The sequence below is a fragment of the Lagenorhynchus albirostris genome, chromosome 9 (genome assembly GCF_949774975.1).
Source record: "Lagenorhynchus albirostris chromosome 9, mLagAlb1.1, whole genome shotgun sequence".
Lineage (NCBI taxonomy): Eukaryota > Metazoa > Chordata > Mammalia > Artiodactyla > Delphinidae > Lagenorhynchus > Lagenorhynchus albirostris.
In genome coordinates this window covers 73,471,524-73,492,528 of record NC_083103.1, presented here as the reverse complement: position 1 = coordinate 73,492,528, position 21,005 = coordinate 73,471,524, and positions in this window count along the sequence as shown.

Genomic DNA, 21,005 nt, shown 5'->3' with positions numbered 1-21,005 from the left:
TATTAAATGTTGTCCTAGGAATCTTCATGAAATAAAAGAATTTTTATAAAAGCACAATTTGAAAAAAGAAGTAAAACTCTTTGTATATGCAGACATTTTTAATACCAAAACTTTACAAAATCGTTATTAAAATAGACAAGAACTAATAAGTGAATTTAGCAACATACAAGATCAAGTATGAAAATCAATTATTTCCATATATTAATTATATAAAATTAGAAATATATCAATTTAAACTAGTTCTAATTTCTTTAATTGGAAAAATTCTTAAAAGGATCATCTTAAGGGAACCTAAAAAATAATGTCAAGAGAAATCAAAGAGGCCTAAATAAATGAAAGCTATACTATTTTCTTTGATGGAAATCTAACTATTGTTAAAATATCAATTCTCACCAAATTGATCAATAAATTCATCATTATTTTAATCAATTTTGGCAGCCTTCTTAAAAAAATAGAAATTATCAAGCTGACTCTAAAATTGATGTTATGTGAATTAACTAAAAATGTCTTGAGAAAGAACGAAGTTGGATGTCATAACTACCCGACTTCAACATGTACTACAAAGATATCATAATCCAAATAGTACAGTATTGGTACAGTAATAGGCAAATACATATATGGAACAGAATACAATTCACAAATAGACCCATGTTCATATGACAAACTGATTTTATTGGAGCTAAAATAATTCAATGAATAAATGAAAATATTTGAAGCAAATAGTGTCAAAAGAAATAAATATTTGTACAGATAAAAAATAAACCTCGGCAACTACCTCATAAGATACAGAAAAAATAATTTAAGATAAATCAGAGGCCTATACATAAATGTATAAAAGATATTTTATAAGATAATAAAAATCCTTAGACATTATACAGAAAAAAAATGAGAAAATAGCAATTAAATCGAATTCATCAAAAATTTTAAAATATTATTAGAACAAAACTTTTACTCATAAAAACAGCTTAAGTAAAGTTGTTATACAAACCATTGTAAGTAAATATACATGTAATGAACATTTGACTAAGTTCTTGAATCCAAAACTTATTTTAAAAAATTCCACAACTCCATAATAAAACACAAACAACACATTAAAATGGGCAATATCTTGAAACAAATACTTCATAAAACATATGAAGGGTTAGTAAACATAGCAAGAATTTTTCAATATCATTATTCATCAGGAAAATGCTAATTAAAACAAAAATTAGAAAATACTATCTCATGTTCTCACAAATATGGAACAACTGGAACTGTCATATATTGTTGTGAATGTAAATGGTAATACTATTAGAAGAAAATTTAGGAAATTTTATCATAAAGTTATATAACACTTCTGGTTTTTATCCATGAGAAATTAAAATATATTTCCACAAAACTTGTATAAGAATGCTGATTTCAGCTTTAATAATAGTCAAAAATGAAACAACACAAATATCTGTTAACAGTAAAATTGATAACCAAATTGTATCTCATCCATAAAATGTAATACCACTCAGAAATAAAAAGGAAATGGACTGCAGATTTATGCAACAAATTTGATAAACGATATGGATTGTGCTGAGCAAAAAAATAATCCCATTTATAATATGATACAGAACTAAAGAAACATGACAGAATTTGCCTGGAAAGTAATATGAAAGAGCTATTTAAAAGTGATGTTATATTCTATATCTTACATTGGTATTTAATTGTCAAAATACCAGATTTCATATTAACATTTGTGCTTTTCATTATGTAGAAAAATTGCATGAAAAAATAAACAGTAAATAAATATTGAAATGAAATATACTAACACATTATTTCACTTATAAATGTTGTATTGTTGAATTGATGCTAACTTTCCCCCTAAAAAAGTGGGAAAACATTAACTAAATTATAGCTATGTTCAGTTTCTGTTGTCCTTGCATCAGGCACTATAGTAGCAAGAACTATATGAACTGATATTACAAGAAGAGAAAAAAATTTCTAAATTTATTTAAAGGTTGATAAGAAGAGAAAAAGATCATCTTCATTCTCTGTGAAGTAATGATGAAATTAGGGAATACAAATGCACCTGGAAATGTGATTGCAAATTCCTAATGGGGACCCAGACTCTCCCCCCAAAAAAAGGATAAACAGAAGGTATTTTATTTTTTTAGAATAAATATACTTGATTTTCATGTTTTGAGCTATACCATTTATAGCAAACTATTTTTGTTTTTCTATGTTTTTATTTCTCTTTTAAATTAAAACAACTCTTGATAGAACTAAGGAATGAAAACCTCACCAGTGGAAACACAGTGAATGCAGGCAAATGGCATAGAACTTATTAATAACTTCTCACCATGTCCCTGTAGCACAAGTCTTCCTGGGGAGCTAAGGCAGAGTACAGCACACTTTGGCCAGTGATTCTCCACCCTGGTTGCATACTGGATTTACCCAGGAACTTCTAAAAAAATTCTTATGTTATACCTCACCACATACCGAGTAATTAGGAATTTCTAACTGTGAGACCACAAATGATTTTAATATTCAGCCAGTGTTGAGAACTACTCTCTTAAACTCTTGTCCTTCATCATGTTCCCAGGTGCTCAATCTCTCAGCTTTAAACATGCTCTTTCAATATGCATACAATCAAAAGAGGTCAACAATACCTTGAGGAGATAGATAAATGAGTAGTTCAAGTTGAACGACATGCCTGCTGGTCATGCAAATTCTATGAGACCACCGTGTCTTATTTCTCTTATAATATTCCATTGTGGGTGTATACTACATTCTTTGTTTTATTTTTTTAAAATGAGGTACAATAGTATAGACAGTTATATAAGTTTCAGGTGGACAACATTATAATTTGACATCTGTACCCATTACAAAGTGGTCATCCCTAAAGGTCTAATTACCAACCATCACTGTACATTTGACCGCCTTCACATTTTTAACTCTCCCCTCAATAACTAGCAATCTCTTCACTGTATCTTAGTTTGTTTCTGCTTTTGTTTTGTTTGTTTAGATTCCACATATGAGTGAAGTCACGTATTATTTGTTGTTCTCTGTCAGATTTATTTCCCTTAGAATAATACCCTCAAAGTCCACCCATGTTGTCACAAATGGCAAGATTTCATTATTTTTATGACTGAGTAGTATTCAAGTATATATATCTATATATCTATATCTATCTATCTATCTATCTATCTATCTATCTATATAAAGATTTCCAAGTCCTTTCACGTAACTTTAAAAAAATTTGATCCTCACAAAAATCCCATGAGGTAGAAGGGAATTTTTATCATTATTTTATAGTTAAGGAAACTGTGTCTGAGCATTTCTGCAACAGGCTTAGAGCCCTACAATTGATAACAAAAAAGCAAGGACTTGAACCTGCCCTCCTCTAGTTCTGTCAGTCTATCACACTTTCCATAATAGCTCACAGTTCTGTGAGTACTTGCTGATAACATTTGAAAGAGACATTTAGAGCAATTCATATCAGTATCCTATTGCTAGTCTGTAAGAACCCAAACAAATATCTACCTTTATTGCTACTTACCTAGTATAAATTTACTGTGGTGTCTTTTCCTTCTTATGATTATGCATTATTTTCTCCTAGGAATTGAAACACTTTGCAGACATCATCCAATTAAACCTCACAAATTTTCCTTTGAGGTGATATGAAGTAACAATCATTTTTCTCTTCTATATTTATATTTTTATTAAGAGCTATAGAAGGCCTAGTGAACTAATAGTTTATAATTAGCCTTCTTGAATTTAAAAGGGAAAAAATTCTCATACCACTAGGGCAACCTACATTAAATTTATATAATAGCAATAGAAAGGGAGAAGATTGGAAATGACATAACAATACAAAAGATGAGTTTGGGCTTCTACTGTAAGCTCTAACATGTGGAGAAAATTTCACTGTTATTGATGGCTATCATAGAAGGCTTATACTTTTTATACCATATTTTTCTTTTAATGTAGATTTATAAATACAAAAAACTTACAGGCAGTTTCTTCAAGTGTAGTGGGTACTATGGAATGTTCTGACACTTGAAAAATTGTAGCATGATTTTTCTAATACTACAAATAAAGCATTATTTTATAACATTTCATATTGAACAATCCTATGACCTATTTTATAAATATGAAATGACTGCATACTTATTTTGGGAATATTATTATAAAAAAAACTAGTTATTTAACTACCAAACTTTTAAATATTCAGTTTAACATTTGATATCTTGACTATGTCTCTATATTTTTTGGTTTGCTTGTTGTTTTTTGTCCTAAAGCAGATACTATTCCCAGAAATCTATACTACCACCACTTCATCACCTTCTCTACTCTTCCCTTTTCTAATCTATCTTCTATTCTCTGTTACCTAATGATGTAAATTTTCTTCAAGGACATTTTATATGTTAAATCTGAATGTATCTGTCAATATATAAGATTTCAAGCTATTAACTGTATATTGGAATACTTAATCATGAACTTATAGGAAATTATTTTGTTGCAAACAAATAAGATTCAACTCATCATTTATGAGAGTATTATCCTTCTTCAGTTTTTCCACTTTGACAATCCACAGTATCTTGGGATGTTGTCTCTACTTAATAGCAGAGTAAATCCAAAACCATAAGTTTAAAGTGCCAGGCCCACTTTAGACCTGAAAAAAACAAGGAAGAGTACAGTTCCTGAAACCTAGACAAAATAGTTGTTTGAAGAGGGCTGTGAAATTCTGTACCTAGGTGCAACAAACCTGTGATAAACTACCAGGGATGGAAACAGAGTTAATGTCCCATCCCCTTTCCTCCCCACCAAACCGACCCCTGCTGTTGCCTTGCATTGATAAGCTCCAGCAAAATCATATGGTAAACAAGTTTATCAATATATCCCAACTGAGTCATTCCTCAGGGGGATATAGCATGATGTGGAAAGGTGGAGTGCTAATATGGAGTAGCAAACAAGAAATATACAAGGGATTTTAATGTATCTTTATTATGTCTTCTGCTGTCATGCCTGAGCTACTACATATGAAACACATCTTATCTTTTGATTTACTTTTCTATTATTTCTCTTTTATGCTTCTTATGGCTTCATAGTGATTTTTTTTAATATGTGGATATAAGTAGGTTTTATAATCTATGAAATACTTTAACAAGATGTAAAGAGAGTACCACAAATTAATGGGGCAGGTAAGATAAGAACTACATTTTGCAGGGTGTTATTAAAGCTACTTTGTATAAATAATTTCAGAACCTCAAGTTGAGAATTTTTTCACTGGCTTTCAAATATTTGAATAATCTAGACCACAACTGATAAGACTTTGCTCTAGTCATATGATCTTCCTATCCTTCAGGGTATACACCATTATCTTTTTTTTTGACTTAACTCCATGGAGCATTTCTTCTTCCTCTAGGTTTGAATTCTGTTTTGTTTTGCTCTGTTCTTGAGATTGATTTCCTCTAGAATACATCATAAATATCTTGAGTCTCTCAGACTATTGATCCTTTATTCTTCTGAATCTTTATTTACAGCTGTATTATTTTACTCCCCCTGTACCAGATAATTTCTACCTCTGCCAGCCATGGTGTCTAAACAATTAGAAATGACATTTCAGTAAACTCAGATACTGTAATAGATTTCTCATTTATTTTCAATTCTCACAATAATAATTGAGGCATTGTTCATTGTCTGTTTGTTATTTGTCTTTGACTCTGATCTCTATATCTTCCTTTACATGTTTCCCTAGTCATCACCTGAGTCTAGAAACATGAAAACTACATTTCTCATACTTTCTTGCCAGTTAATGGGAGTCACTGAAGAAAGATTTGGAGGTGAGAGAAAGAGAGAAAGAATTATGCTTTTATTTTCTGGTTCTGTTGATATGTCCTGTAGCAGCAAGAGCAGCTTCCTGCTTGGGTAGTGTGCTATCAATAGAGCAGCTGAAGGACCTCCCAGAAGACTCAGCCAATAGCAGAGTTCCCATGGACTCAGTTCAGACAGTGGCAGGAATAACAGTGAGCACAGGAATCTCTGAGCAGAGTACCCATTGGCTGGCTTATGCAGTAACAATATCAGTAAAAGCTTTGGGCAATTTGAGAAAAGAAGGCCTGATCAGTATTGTGAATTGGAGACTTCTGGCTCCTGCAAAGCTTTAACAGTGGGATTCCAACAGCCACAACATCCATAGATGCTCCAGAACCCTATGTGGCAGGAATTCTTCATTGTGGCCAGCATTCCTATTACTTTTCCTTCCCTGAGGGAAGGTAGTTTTCCCTACAGCTTTTCATCCTTACTTTTTACACTTACATCTTTTCCAAATCTTTTATACCTAATTTTATACATTAAGATCTTTCTATATGCTTAGAATGATATCTGCTTTCCTCATGGTATATTGACAAATATATCTTTCTTTAATTCTCCCTTTATTTGACTATTTTAACTGTATTTAAAATAAATTTTCATTATATAATGTTTGTTATATAATTTTAACAGAATTTAGTCTCTCTAGCATTATCTTCCCTAAAGAACTTGAAACAACTGTCTTCTCTTTGCTAACATTTGATCAAAGCACCTTTTTATTTTCTCTCATCTGTGAATTCAACAATTTCCCTACTTATCCTGGCCTCTTGCAAATAATTTATAATGTATTTTAATGTATTGTTTTATTTTCCATCACTCCCCAAATTAGGAGTTTCTTTCTCTCAAAATTTCTGGGAATAAATTTATATTGAAATTATTGTATCATAATCCTAGATCATTTATCAATGAAGATGTTATTAATTGTTAACAGTATTGGTAAATAACAAAAATTAGTCTCTCTTCTTTAATAAGTATTCACACAAGCAAATTTGCAAAATTTCTCTGACTTTCATCCACTGTAATTGTGGCATTCCTCCAATTCAATGTTCTCTGAAATTGTTTTAAATATCCATAGAGTCTAGCCTGGGTAAAAACTTACTGCAGACTCAAATGCACTTGAGAGTACCAAGGGTAAATATATTTGGAGATGAATTATGTCTAGAAAAAATAATCAGTGTGAATTCTCTCACTCTCATTTTTACTATAGGTTTTGTTAATGTAAGTTTCTCACACCTGCCACTACCACACTTGTCTCACACATATTATAGGTATTTTAATGTGCTTTATAGAATTTTATTATTCATAGAAAATCACCACATCTATGTTTGAACTCATATGGGACTGAAACAACAGGCTCAGCCAAATCTTCCTTTGTAATTTGTATACATCATAAAAGTTTTATTACAGTTAGAAAACTAAACTTACAGATTTTGAAACATTGGTTTATATCCAAACTCTTCCCTATATATACTTCTTTCATTTGCTAACCCTCATTGAGTTTCTATGGATTCCATTCAATTTCCTAATTCCTCACAAAATCAATCTTAAGCTCCGTCTTATTTTATTGGTGTATTATTTCAAAACCTTTCATGGATAAAATAATAAATTTCTACTCATAGTAATGCCTGGTATTCTATATCTCAGTCATTTTTCTCCTGCATTATATAACTACAAATGGCACAATTTTGCCATAGTAAAAACTGTTAACTTACAGCTGAATGCACTGCCATCAACATACAGGAAACATTCTGTGATATAATTTATGCAAATAGAAAATCTAAGAGAATACTTCATTGCTTCCCTTCCCCATCCAATGATGTCACTCCTTCTATTTGTTATTGTTATATACAAATGGGCATCTATTACTGTGTGTGTTCTTCTGTTATTTTAGTATAACACTCCTTTGACAGCATAGTTTTTCTAAGATAACCCACATTTTATGCATATAGTGCAGTACTATACTTTGCCCATAGAATTGTATGTTTCCTTAACATTTAAAAATTTTATATTAACATTTTACTTTCACTAAAGGATTCAGTAGCCTCTAGAGGTTTGCTGAAAGTTAGGCAAAGATGATTTCACTTTATGATGTATATTTTCAATTCACTTGACAATATAGCTACACAGTGTAGACAATGAGCTTGCTTTATCGGCCACAGGGTAAATGCCCCAAACTTATCTGTAGGTCAGTAGTGTCACCAAATACTGACTTTTCCATTTTACTTTTACAAGAAATAAGGTTAAAAGGAAAATAAAAGCAAAGTGGTGCATATGAAAAAAATTTTTTTCGGAAAATATTTTATCATGTTAATACAAAATATAAAGAGAAAAATAGAATTATATCAAACATATAAAGGTAAAAAATTAATATTTCCAAACAACCCTTGGATGTGAAGTTGTCCAACTATTGAAAATATACTCAAAGACTATGCAAAGATGTTTATTTCAATAACATAAGGGGTATAATATAACAATTAGAAATAGCTTCTATCTACTATTCATTATTAAATTTTTATTATTTATCCATCTGTATTGATTTTCTTCTTTAATTCTTATATTAGTTACAATAGGTTGATTTCCTGGTATAATACCTTCAAATAGAATTCGATTTTTGTGAATTTTTCAAGTCTTCAAACTCTGGTGGTAGCTTTAACACTACAAAATTATGGGTGTGGTATCTAAAAGAGTGAATCTCTCATTCTTTCTGAATGCTCAGAGACTTAGTTTTTCTCCCAAATACCATCATTCTCTAAGATCTAGACATAGAGGTATTTCTCGGCTTCCTTCAGATAAGCATACAGGTCTTTCCTACCTTAAAAATATTTTTGGTCTTGCATGTTTTTGGAATAAATATTTTAGGTCACTGCAACATAGAGGTCAGACCACCAGGTTTAAACCTAAGTCCTTCTAATACATGCTACCACAGGCAATTTATTATTCTCTCTAAACCTAATATTCTCATCTGTGCAATGGGGATAATAACAGATCTACCTTTGGATTTGTTATTAGAATTGGATTAGGTAATGTATGTAAAGTGTTTATCAGAGTACATTTATTACATATTAGCTCTAAGTAGTCTTAAGTTTATATTACTCTCTGATCCACATAACATTTTACTTTTTCTTATGCATACTCCAAAATTTGATGAATTTTAAGCTCATTGATAATAGTAGTTTATTCTTTATTCAACTTTTTAATTTTCATTACACCTAAAATTGTTTTATGAGTATTATTTTTATTAAACAAATATGATTACTCTTTACGTGTGCAGTGTACCATAATGAGAACACACTACCAAAAATGTGAGGCTTTAGTTTTATATGTAAACATAATCAAAACTTAAATATCTCAGTAGAGAAAAGCTATTTTATGCAACTGGTTATGGATCATTTAAAAAAGTGTAATATTTGGTCTCTTCAGGTTTATCTTGACTACTTCTTTTTAGTGATTTGTATGTAATTTAGCAGAGCTTAAGCAACTAAATTTAGAAATATCACTGTAGAATCAAAGTGTTTTCACTTATTTGGTGATGTGGCTTACATGCTTAATTATCACCTGTAGAAATATATTGATTTTATCTGTGGTTCAACTGAATAAATGTGATATGTGACGGATGCTTTCACGGATTTTATCCTGGTAGAAAATACTTTTTGTTGAGCTCTCTTTAGTAAATATCATAACTAAGTATGCAAACTTTTAAAGTGTTCATTTTGCAAGGGCTCCATTATTTCACTGGGTTCAAATATTTCTGACATCCAGATTTTGAAGTCATTAATTTTATTTCTACCTGATTTTAAGGGCTTATAAATTATATTCACAACCCAATTGCTTTTGGAGCCTACTCCTTTATAGTGTATGTGTGTGTGTATATATCCCGGTAATGTCCAAATTATTGGGATGTGTAATTTATCACACTATGACATATTTCTAGTGCTCTTTCCTGTAGTATTCTTTTCACTATGTCTGGCTGCTCTAATCTATGACACTAAGATAATAAAATATTATTACACGATAAGAAAATGATGGCCAAACTATCCAGGTAGTATGTTTTCATAGACATTTGGAAGATAATGTTTAAATGCAAGTGCTTGACTACACTGGCCAGTATATTAGGTGCTATGAACAAGATATCTACAGGGAAGGAAGCATACTATAAAGAGAAAAGTCTACTTTGCATATGCTTTCAGCAAGCTCTTCATTTATGTATTGAACTCATATTCATTGAGTGTCTGATATATACCAGTCACTGTTTTAGACACCAGGAAAAAAAGCAATAGGGTGATGAAAATCTCTGCTCTCATCAGACTGAACTTCCAATGGGTAAATACCAACAATAAAAATAAGCATAATGCCAGGAGTTCCCTGGTGACCTAGTGGTTGGGATTCTGGACTTTCACTGCTGTGGCCAAGGTTCAATCCCTGGTCGGAGAACTGAGGTCCTGCAAGCCACATGGTGGGTCCAAAAAAAATAAATAAAATAAGCTTTATGTTTAAAAGTGGTCTGTAAGAAGGGAGTGAGTGATGTTATGGGGGGAAAGTACAGAGAAAAGGGGATCAGAACAGAGAAAGGAAGCTTAGAGTATTGTCAGGATAGCTTAATTGAGAAGCTGACATTTATGCAGAAGCTTGAAGAAAGTGAAAATGTTAACCACGTGAGACAAGAACATTTCAAGCAAAGGGAACACATTTCTATGCCTGATATGTTTCAAAAACAATAGAGAGGACAGGTTAGTCAAAGGGAATGTTGAAGGACATAAGATCAGAGCACTAAGAAAAAACAAGTTATTCAGAGCTTTGCTGGCCATTTTAATTTTTTTTTGTTTTTATTCTCAGGAACATGGGAAGCCATTGGAGATTTCTGAGGAGAGAAATGATAGTCACTGATAGAGATTTTAGAAGGATCCCTCTGACAAATGTGTTGCGTATATATTGTAGGAAAGTAAAAGTGGATGATGGAAAGCTAAATTGTCTTTTGCAATATCCCAAAGGAAAGATTATGGTGCTTGGATGGCTGGTATTGCTGGAGATATTTAAGAAATTACATAATTTGTAATTTATTTTGAAGGTAGGGCTAGGAGAAAGTCTTAATTGATTGAAGAAGAGATGTGAATTGAAGATGAAAAGTCAGGAGGATGCCAAGGCTTTTGGTCTAGGAACTGTAAGGTGGGAGTTGCAATCAACTGTGACTGGGAATTCTACAGGTGGAGCACATTGGGGGAGTAGTTGAAAAAATTCAGTTTAGTGCTGCAAATATAAATTTGGAAGTTTGTGGCATTCAGCTGGCATTTGCAGTTGACAATACCACAAAGAGAATGGAAATAAATAATAAAGGCAAAAGATCCAAGTAGTGAGCTCTTGGAATTTCATCAAGAGGTAAAGAAAAAGAGGAGGATCCAGTAAAGCTAAAACTACCGTGAAGAGTTCCAGATTTAAAGGGATTGAGTGGGATTTACTTATCTATAGTCCCTATCTCTAAATTATTCATAACCAATAGTTGAGTCCAATCAGTATAGACATTCTTAAGGCTTAATGTGTATGTATATCAGCACATTTTATTTCAGCAAATTCATGTTCAGATAAAATGATAGTAATTATCAAATATCTGTTTCATAAGATTAATATTATTGCTTTCTTGGGGAAAGGAAGAGAGTGAGCACTGAACAAAAGGGTTGTTTCTAAGTACTATAGTAAAATATGAGAGCAGAAATTGACAAAGAAAATTACTTGCAGGTTCTCTATTTTCTGTCATCTCAAGAACAAGTAACAGACCTTCTGTACCAACATGAGCTTTTTGAGTCCTCTTTAGAAAATTTTTAATTGGCACAAGGTGGTTACTTTCAGTTACAACTTACATCTTCAAGGTTGTCTTTTCTTTGACCTCACCAGTCTTTCAGAGGATACTCATCACTAACTTTCATCTAATTATTTAGTTTGGGAAACTTAGGGAGAGAAATAGTTTTAAACTAAGGATGGATAACCAAAGGCAGCATCATTATGAAATCCAACTTTTAATTTTTCTCTCAAAAATTTTTTTTTCTCAGCTTGAAGACACATTTTGTCCACTTTTTCTCATATTTTATTTGTATTTAGTCACCAAATCCTAATGTGTCTATCTATAAAATATTTTTCAAACCTGTTCAGACATTTACATTTTAATCAAATCATCTTAAAATTTACTAAAGATCCTTTTTCGAAATTTGTGTATCTCTAATTGTCTTTGCGCTCTTTGAAATTGGGAACTTTCTTTTATTTTGATTTTATTTATTAATTTTTATTGGAGTATAGTTGATTTATAATGTGTTTGTTGCTGCTGTACAACAAAGTGAATCAGTTATACATATACATATATCCACTCTTTTTTAGATTCTGTTCCCATATAGGTCATTACAGAATATTGAGTAGAGTTCCCTGTGCTATACAGTAGGTTCTTATTTGTTACTTATTTTATATATAGTAGTGTGTATATGTCAATACCAATCTCCCAATTTATTCCTTTCCCCCTTTCCCCCTTGGTAACCATAAGTTTGTTTTCTACATCTGTGACTCTATTTTTGTTTTGTAAATAGGTTCCTTTGTACCATTTTTTTAGATTCCACATATAAGTGATATCATATGATATTTGTCTTTCTCTTTATGACCTACTTCACTCAGTATGATAATCTCTAGGTCCATCCATGTCAGTGCAAGTGACATTATTTCCTTCTTCTTTATGGCTGAGTAATATTCCATTGTATATATATATATATATATATATATATATATATATATATATATATATATATATATACCACATCTTCTTTATCCATTCTTCTGTTGATGGACATTTAGGTTGCTTTCATGTCCCAACTATTGTAAGTAGTGATGCAATAAACACCGAAGTACATGTATCTTTTTGAATTATGGCTTTCTCCAGATATATGCCCAAGAGTGGGATTGCTGGATCATATGGTAGTTTTTTTAAGGAATCTCCATACTGTTCTCCAAAGGGACTGTACCAATTTACATTCCTACCAACAGTGTAGGAGGGTTCCATTTTCTCCACACCTTCTCCAGTATTTATTGTTTGTAGATTTTTTGATGATGGCCATTCTGACTAATGTGAGGTGAAACCTCATTGTAGTTTTGATTTGCATTTCTCTGATAATTAGTGATGTTGAGGATCTTTTCATGTGCCTCTTGGCCATCTGTATGTATTCTTTGGAGAAATGTCTATTTAAATCTTCTGCCCATTTTTTGATTGAGTTGCTGTTTCTGATTGTTCTTTGTGATGCAACTTCCAGTGAATGTCTTCGCATCTAGTAGATGTTTAGGGAAATTTTTGTTTAATGAATTATAGTTCTGACCCTTACCATCAAAAGTGGGATTGTTGAGATATCTCTCTAACATGCTGTCCAATCATGTGTTTTACTAGAATTGTCTTAAGCTCCACCACACATTCTACTGGCTCATTTTTCACACCAGAGATTGAGCCACAGACAGATTTTTTTTTTTCTGTACACGGGCCTCTCACTGTTGTGGCCTTTTCTGTTGTGGAGCACAGGCTCCAGACGCGCAGGCTCAGCGGCCATGGCTCACGGGCCCAGCTGCTCTGCGGCATGTGGGATCCTCCTGGACCAGGGCACGAACCCGTGTCCACTGCATTGGCAGCCGGACTCTCAACCACTGTGCCACCAGGGAAGCCCCCACAGACAGCTTTTAAAAGGCACAACCTAACAAAATTTCTCATCAGTTAAAGGCACTTGTCTCATATTCTTCACTAGTGCTTCTCTGAGTCATTGTGTGGGATGTCACTAAGAACTAACTTCATGGCACTCATCCAAGTGCATCTTAGAAGCATGGCACTCATCCAAGTGCATCTTAGAAGTCATGGCTCAGTGATCACACAATGATGAAAAAGGTGAATGTATGTTCCCACCTTCTGTTGCTCAGATAGGAAGTACTACAACAAATTATGCATATTACTTCGTAAGATTTTGGTGGAATCTGGCTCAGTGACCCTTTGTGGTGATCAAATTTGGGAGTATAAACTTGCATCATTTTTCCTTCTTCCTTGTCTTTCTCTCTCCAGACTTCACTTATGCTCCATGGGATCACGTCACAAAATGAACTAGGGGATTTATGCAGTCTCTTGTTAGAGGGTTTCCTTTCTGAGGGGAATATAAACTAAGACATGTGAGCTCTACTTGTATACACATGGTCCATTGTATTTGTACTGCCGGATCACACTTCAGAAAATGCAACATTCACTAGGTCTTTTTTCAGCCTAGAAAATGGTTGGGCTCTCCTCCTCCATCAGAATTTATACCATGCCTTCATGTGTACACAGGTATTAAAACAAATTTTAATATGTATGACTAGTTATGTCAAGCTTGCAAATGTTATTTAAGTACTTTTAAATTAAGGTTAGATTTTCTCTCTAAGGTGATAATTTCCTTAAATGCAAGAAAACTAATTCATTGATTAAAAAATATCTTCCTCTTAGTGCTTAGCAAAGTGCTGTCATATATTAGACACCAAATAGTTCTTGATGTGCTGAATTAAATGTCAACCTTTGGAAGACTCCTACGAATTTCTAAATCATACTGAAAACCTGTTGTTTTGTGAAAAACAGCCTTGAAAAAAGATAATAACATTATAAATGACATCTCATAACTCCAGGACATTTTAAGCTCTTTCATTTGAACTTACATTTATTCTCATAGGTACATAATAATTAGAAGCATCACGTCAAATATAGGAGATTGCAATAGAAATGTCATTGTTTTTGGAGCCATATGATGTGCATTTACATTTTGTTTGTGATTTGCTGAATCATCTCTTTTAAATCCTCATTTCTCCATTCCTGTAATGGGGAATTAAAAACTGTCTTTTCTACTAGACAGAGTTCTATTAATTTCAAAGGCAAAAATGTTTGTAAAATAATTCTGTGATCTGTAAATATGTAAATTGTACATAAAAGATTTCCTCAAGATTTATGTTTGAGAATTTGTTTACTATTAGTTAACAATTAATCTTTAAGATGCCTGACCATCTCTAGGTATTGCACAAAAAAAGAAAGAAACACAATTTTTAAAATTATCTTTTCTCTATTTAAAAATCAAAAGGTCCACTATCAAAACTTTTGAATTTAACACATGGACACTGCAGGAAACAAAATAACTTCAACTTATTTTTAATATAAATATTTTAATTCAAGAATGTATTCCCATAATAACTGAAAAATAGAAAAATAAATAACAAATTAAAAAAATTATATTTGGATATGATGCTGCCAGAATTAGTTGGATATAGTTTACAAACCATACAGAGCCTGTGAGCACAAATAATTGTAATATTTGTAAAGAGGAAAAAATAAATTCAACAAAAAATTGTACATGGATATTTTTATATTAATTTTTAAACTGTCTTAATTTCTCTTTGGGAGCACGTAGTATACAAATATGTAATAATAATAATAGCAGTATGACAATAATTAGTTGTTTGCTGTTGGATTTTTATGGAGTTTAATTTAACATTATATATTTTCTTGCCTTAAATTCATTGTGTTAGTTGTCATTATTGTTTTTCCTTTTTATAACTCATAGCTCTATTTTTATAACTCATAGCTCTATTTTTAAATACCAATGAAAGGAGAAATGAACCTTTTCCAACAGAATAAACTAAGTTCTGAGATTTCATGTTAACCACAAACTCATTTGATACTTTGTACATTTTTGATATTTCTTCAATGGGGACCTGGGACATGAGTGAGTCAGTGGACAAAAGAAATATTGAACAAGCCTGAGCTGCCTGCCTGACCATAGGGAGATAACTGCAGTTAATGAATATGTTTAATCATGAGACAGAAGGTAATGAAATCTACTAAAGAATAAACAAAACAATAAGCTTTTTCTCAATTGAATCTTCTAAAATATTGATTTATTCAGTCCTTCTTTCAGTCAGACTCAAATATAAGACAATAAAAAAAATCCATCATGTCTCATGAAATGGAAATGTCCAAATCACTAAAGTACTTGAAGAAAATGCTCCAAAAATAGATAGAAAGGAAAACTGTGCAACTAAAAGTATCAGGGTGTTTGCAAACAAGGCTATCTTCACATTCCAGGCACCGTAGTTCAGTAAAGTTTGAAATAAACTTATACACATTTTAAAAAGTTAAAAAGTGAAGAGTATAAATGTCCTCAAACATGGAAACATGATAAAATGTGAAAATTCTGGATATATGCATGTGCATAAATCTTCACAGCAAGAAATGCCATCTTTTACATTGTAAAATTTGCTAAAAAGCCAATTACAACAATGTGGCAGAGAAGTTAGTTTTAGATTCTCTGTCAGTTGGAAATATGATGTCTTAAAAGGAAATTGTTAAGTAGAATGGGCTGAAACACAGAATTTTTCAGTCAAAGGAAAATAGAAAAACCTAAAATCCTTAAAAAATATGAACTTTTTATTCCCATCTTTACTACTGAAACACCTCAGTGTTTTAAATTATGTTACAAAAAGGTGATACAAAACAGATTTCTTCTTTTTGTATATCACAGATTCTGTGATGAGAATATGACCTGGTTATTCAACAATCCATATTCAAAATATTTTTTTTTAACTACAACTGTTCAACAAATATATAGTGTGTGCCTATGATATTCTTAGTACTGGCTTGGTCCCTAGTTGTCATATGAGCAAAACAGAAATGATCACTGTGCTAACAGTACTTATAGTCCAATGGAGAGATAGTCATTAATTGAACACTCAGACAAAAAATTTAATACAGGAAAGTACCACGGGAGGATTTAATACAGGAAAGAATCAGGACTATCTGACGCCAAAGCCTAGGCCTGTAACTGGTATGTCTTTGAATCCTGGAACTATACTCCAGGGTCTGAATTTCAATTCGATTAAGATTTCTGAACTGATTCACTCACTTAAAGGAAGTGCCTTGATTAGAAACAAGTCTTTTTTTTTTTTTCATTCTGATATACTAACTTCTTATTACTAGGCTTTATAGGCTCCTATATATCTATTTAAGATAAGATTAGATGATATTTTGTTATTTTGTTTTTAATACCTAGGTGTATGGACAATGATCAAAACATATTCTCTTAACAAAGAAGGTATTTCATCAGATATCTTGACATTTCAAGGAATAAATACAGAAAGAAAATGAATTGGATGATTTATAGAATGCTTACAGTTGTACTGGTCTATAAGAATTTGTGTATATATATAAATAAATAAATATGTACATATATATATTTTTACAAAGTATAGCAGCGGTCCCCAACCTTTTTGGCACCAGAGACTGATTTCATGGAAAACAATTTTTCCATGGACTGGGGAGGTGGGGGGATGGTTCAGGTGGTAATGCAAGTGATAGGGAGTGAGGGGGAGCAGCAGATGCAGCTTTGTTCGCTAACAGGTCACAAGACCTGTAAGGTTGGGGGCCCCTGAAGTATAGCTTCGTTTTTTTTTAAGGAAAATATCCCAGAGATACGTATTTATTAGGCACTATAATTTTTTAAATCTTCATTTTTACTCTAGTATATTTTTGTGATTGAATAAAATATTAAAGTAGAGGGATTTCGAAATTTGTCCTGAGTCCAAAACAATCTTGAGTAAATATTTTATAAAACATGGACTCTACTAGAGAAGAACTCAGCATTGACAGTGACATGTACAAAATAGTTTAACATCAGAAAATACACATTTGGAAGTTTGAAAAATTAAAATACAGATATATCATTAAGTAAAGTCCATGGAATGTGCATAGTACATTTTGTTTCCTTCCTTGAATGATTAGTCTCTGTATTTCTGTGAATGGTTTTTGTTTCTGTTTCATTTTAGTTTAAATAAATTGAATTTTAAAAACCTACGGTTAAGCAAAAATGGCCTCTGGGCTAAATTAAACCCCAAGTGACAAGGTTCTTACCAGGTTCTCAGCCCATGTGTGGCCCAGGGAAAAGAGTACAGTTACAAATAGTGTGATATCTTCATTAATATTAAAATATATTTTTTTTAAATTTTCAGATTCAGATTTAAGGAATATTCAGTTAATACTTACTATGCTCCAGGCACCAGATGAGGCCCTCCCATATATATTTCATGTGCATATGATAGGGAAGGAAAAAGTATTAATTTCTGTAGAAAAACATTTAATATACAGCATTATGTGTTTATTACAACTTTGAAAACTACTGAGCTTTCAGCAGAATATATGTTGTTTGTTTCTTTGAATCTCAGTCTTATTTAAGCCTTCAGAAGATTATGTAAATGTCTAACAATTCTGATCAGAAGTTTAGACATTCTCCTCTTCTAAGAAGAGAGGTAATGATGTTTGAAAAGCTTGGTATTAACAATAAAAAGACACTATATTCTGAAAAAAGGGACAGCACCTCTCCTTTCATCTCTTTCAAGAAACAAACAAACAAGCAAACTATTGAACATGACTGCAATCAAATTGAGTTCATAAAACATTTCAGCAATCCAAAACAATTTGCTCTTCCTGAGTTTTGCCCCTTATAATAGGTAGGAGTGAAGGAGAACATTTTTGAACCAAACATAAAATATGTATTTAATTCACTGAGTTTTTTTACTTAAATGCAGATATTGTATAAACCACTACTGCTTAACACATAAGAAATAATTTATGATGAACTTTCAGTTCATCATTTTTTTTCTTTATGGCAAAAAGTGTTTATATTGGAATGAATAAAGGGCATACTTAACTACATTGAAATACATAAAGGATAGGGCATAATGCATGAATTTAAGCACACACATACATGCACACACACACACACAGCCATGCTTCCTGAATTAAAAAATCATTATCAGTGAAACTGCTGTATTTGTATCTATACATTATGTCCATTATATATAAGTATTTATTAGTTTTCAATAAAACAATCTCCCATCTGCATTTGTCTCTCCTTTTGCATTGATGCATCAGATATTCATATTTACTTAGTTTAGTAATGCCTCAATAAAAAGCAAATATATATTTATCTTTGTATATCTTTATCATATGTGTTAATAGAAAAAAAAACACAACACTGCATTATTTAGTTGTCACGGCTTCTGATTTTTGCTTATTTTAAAACCATGTTACCTCTGGTATCATGACACCAAATCATCTTTTTCTTCAAAGACCCATTACCTTACACATCTTCTGCCCTAAATTGTTTATCAGAATGGCATTGTCATGTCTTGAGTATATCCTTAGCAAATTTGGTTAAATTCTATATCATTCTCATTAAGCTCACTCTTCAAAAATTTCTGACATATTAGAAAGATGACCAATAAGAAAAGGAAATAAATAAGTAATTTATTGAACTATGTAAGATTTTTTTAAATGGATGAAGAATAATGATGACATGTTCATTTGAGAGAGAGTATAGTTTAGAGGATCAGAAAGTGGGTTATAGAAACAGACTGCTTAGTTTCAAAGACTGAATGTTTTACTTAATAGCTACATAAGTCACTGCACCTTAGTTTTCTCCCTGTAAAATTGTTATCATATCCCATTTCATATAGGTTTGTGGGGATTCAATGAATTTGTATACCTAAAGCACTTAGTAAAGCACCTGGTACATTGTAAGAACTCAAATACTACTGAAAGTTTTCATTACTTTTTTCCCAGCTTTATTAAGATGTAATTGACAGATAAAATGGTATATATTTTAGATGTACAACGTGATGATTTGATACATTATGAAATCATTATCATAATACAGTTAATTAACACATCTGTCACCTCAGATATTTACCATTTTTCAGTAGACTTAAGATCTACTCTCAGCATCTTTCAAGTATAAAATATTATTAATTATAGTCACCATGCTGTTTAATTGATTCCCCAGAACTTATTCATCTTATAACTAAAAAGTGGTACTCTTTGACCAAAATCTCCCCATTTCCCCCACTCTTAGCTCCTGGCAATCACCTTCTACTCTGTTTCTACGAGACAGACATTTTTAGATTCCACATATAAGTGAGATCATAAAGTATGTGTCTTCCTGTGTCTGGCTTATTTCACTTAGTAAAATTCCCTCAAGGTTCATCCATACTGTTGCAAATGGCACGATTCATCTTTTTATGTTTGAATTATATATGTATATGTGTATGTATGTAGATATGTGTATATATATGCATATATATATGTATACATAGGTATACTTATACATATATATGTATATGTATGTATATATATATATATATATATATATATCATCCATAGGTGAAAACTTAGTTTATTTCCATATTTTTGCTATTGCAAATAATGTTGCAATGAACATGGGGATGCATATATCTTTTCAAGATTGTATTTTAGATTTCTTAGGAAAAATATCCAGAAGTAAGATTGTTGGATCATATGGCAACTGAATTTTTAATATTTTGAGAAACCTCCAAACTGGCTGCACCAGTTTACATTCCTATCACACAAGGGTTCCCTTTTATTCACACCCTCACCAACACTTGTAATTTTTGCCTTTTTGATAATAGAAATGTTAACAAATATGAGGTAATACTTCATTGCAGTTTTGACTCATTTTCCTGATGATTAATGATGTAGAACATCTTTTCATGTAACTGTAAGTCATCTGTATGACTTCTTTGGGAAATTCATATCTTCTGCCTATATTAACCCAATCCCTTATCAGATATGGGATTTGAAAATATTTTCTCCTAGTCTGTAGGTTGTCTTTTCATTTTGTTAATGGTTTTCTTTGCTATGCAGAAGCTTTCTAGTTTAATGTGGTCCCACTTGTTTATTTTTACTTTTATTGTCAAGTCCAAAAATCATTGCTAAGATCAATATCAAGGAGATTTGCTCCTGTGTTTTCTCCTAGGACCTTTATGATTTCAGAGCTCAGATTCAAGTCTTTAATTCATTTTAAGTTAATATTTTTTGGTGATATAACGTCGTGATCCAGTTTCATGCTTTTCCAGGTGTCTGTCCAATTTTCCCAAAACCATTTATTAAAGGGACTATCGTTTCCTTGTTGTATAATCTTGACTCTTTTGTCATAAATTTATTGACCATAGATGTGTGGGTTTATTTCTGGGTTATTTTTTATGCTCCATTGTTCTATGTGTCTTTTTAAATTATTATAGCTTTGTTATAGAGTTTGAGATCAGGGAGCATAATACCTTGAACTTTGTTCTTC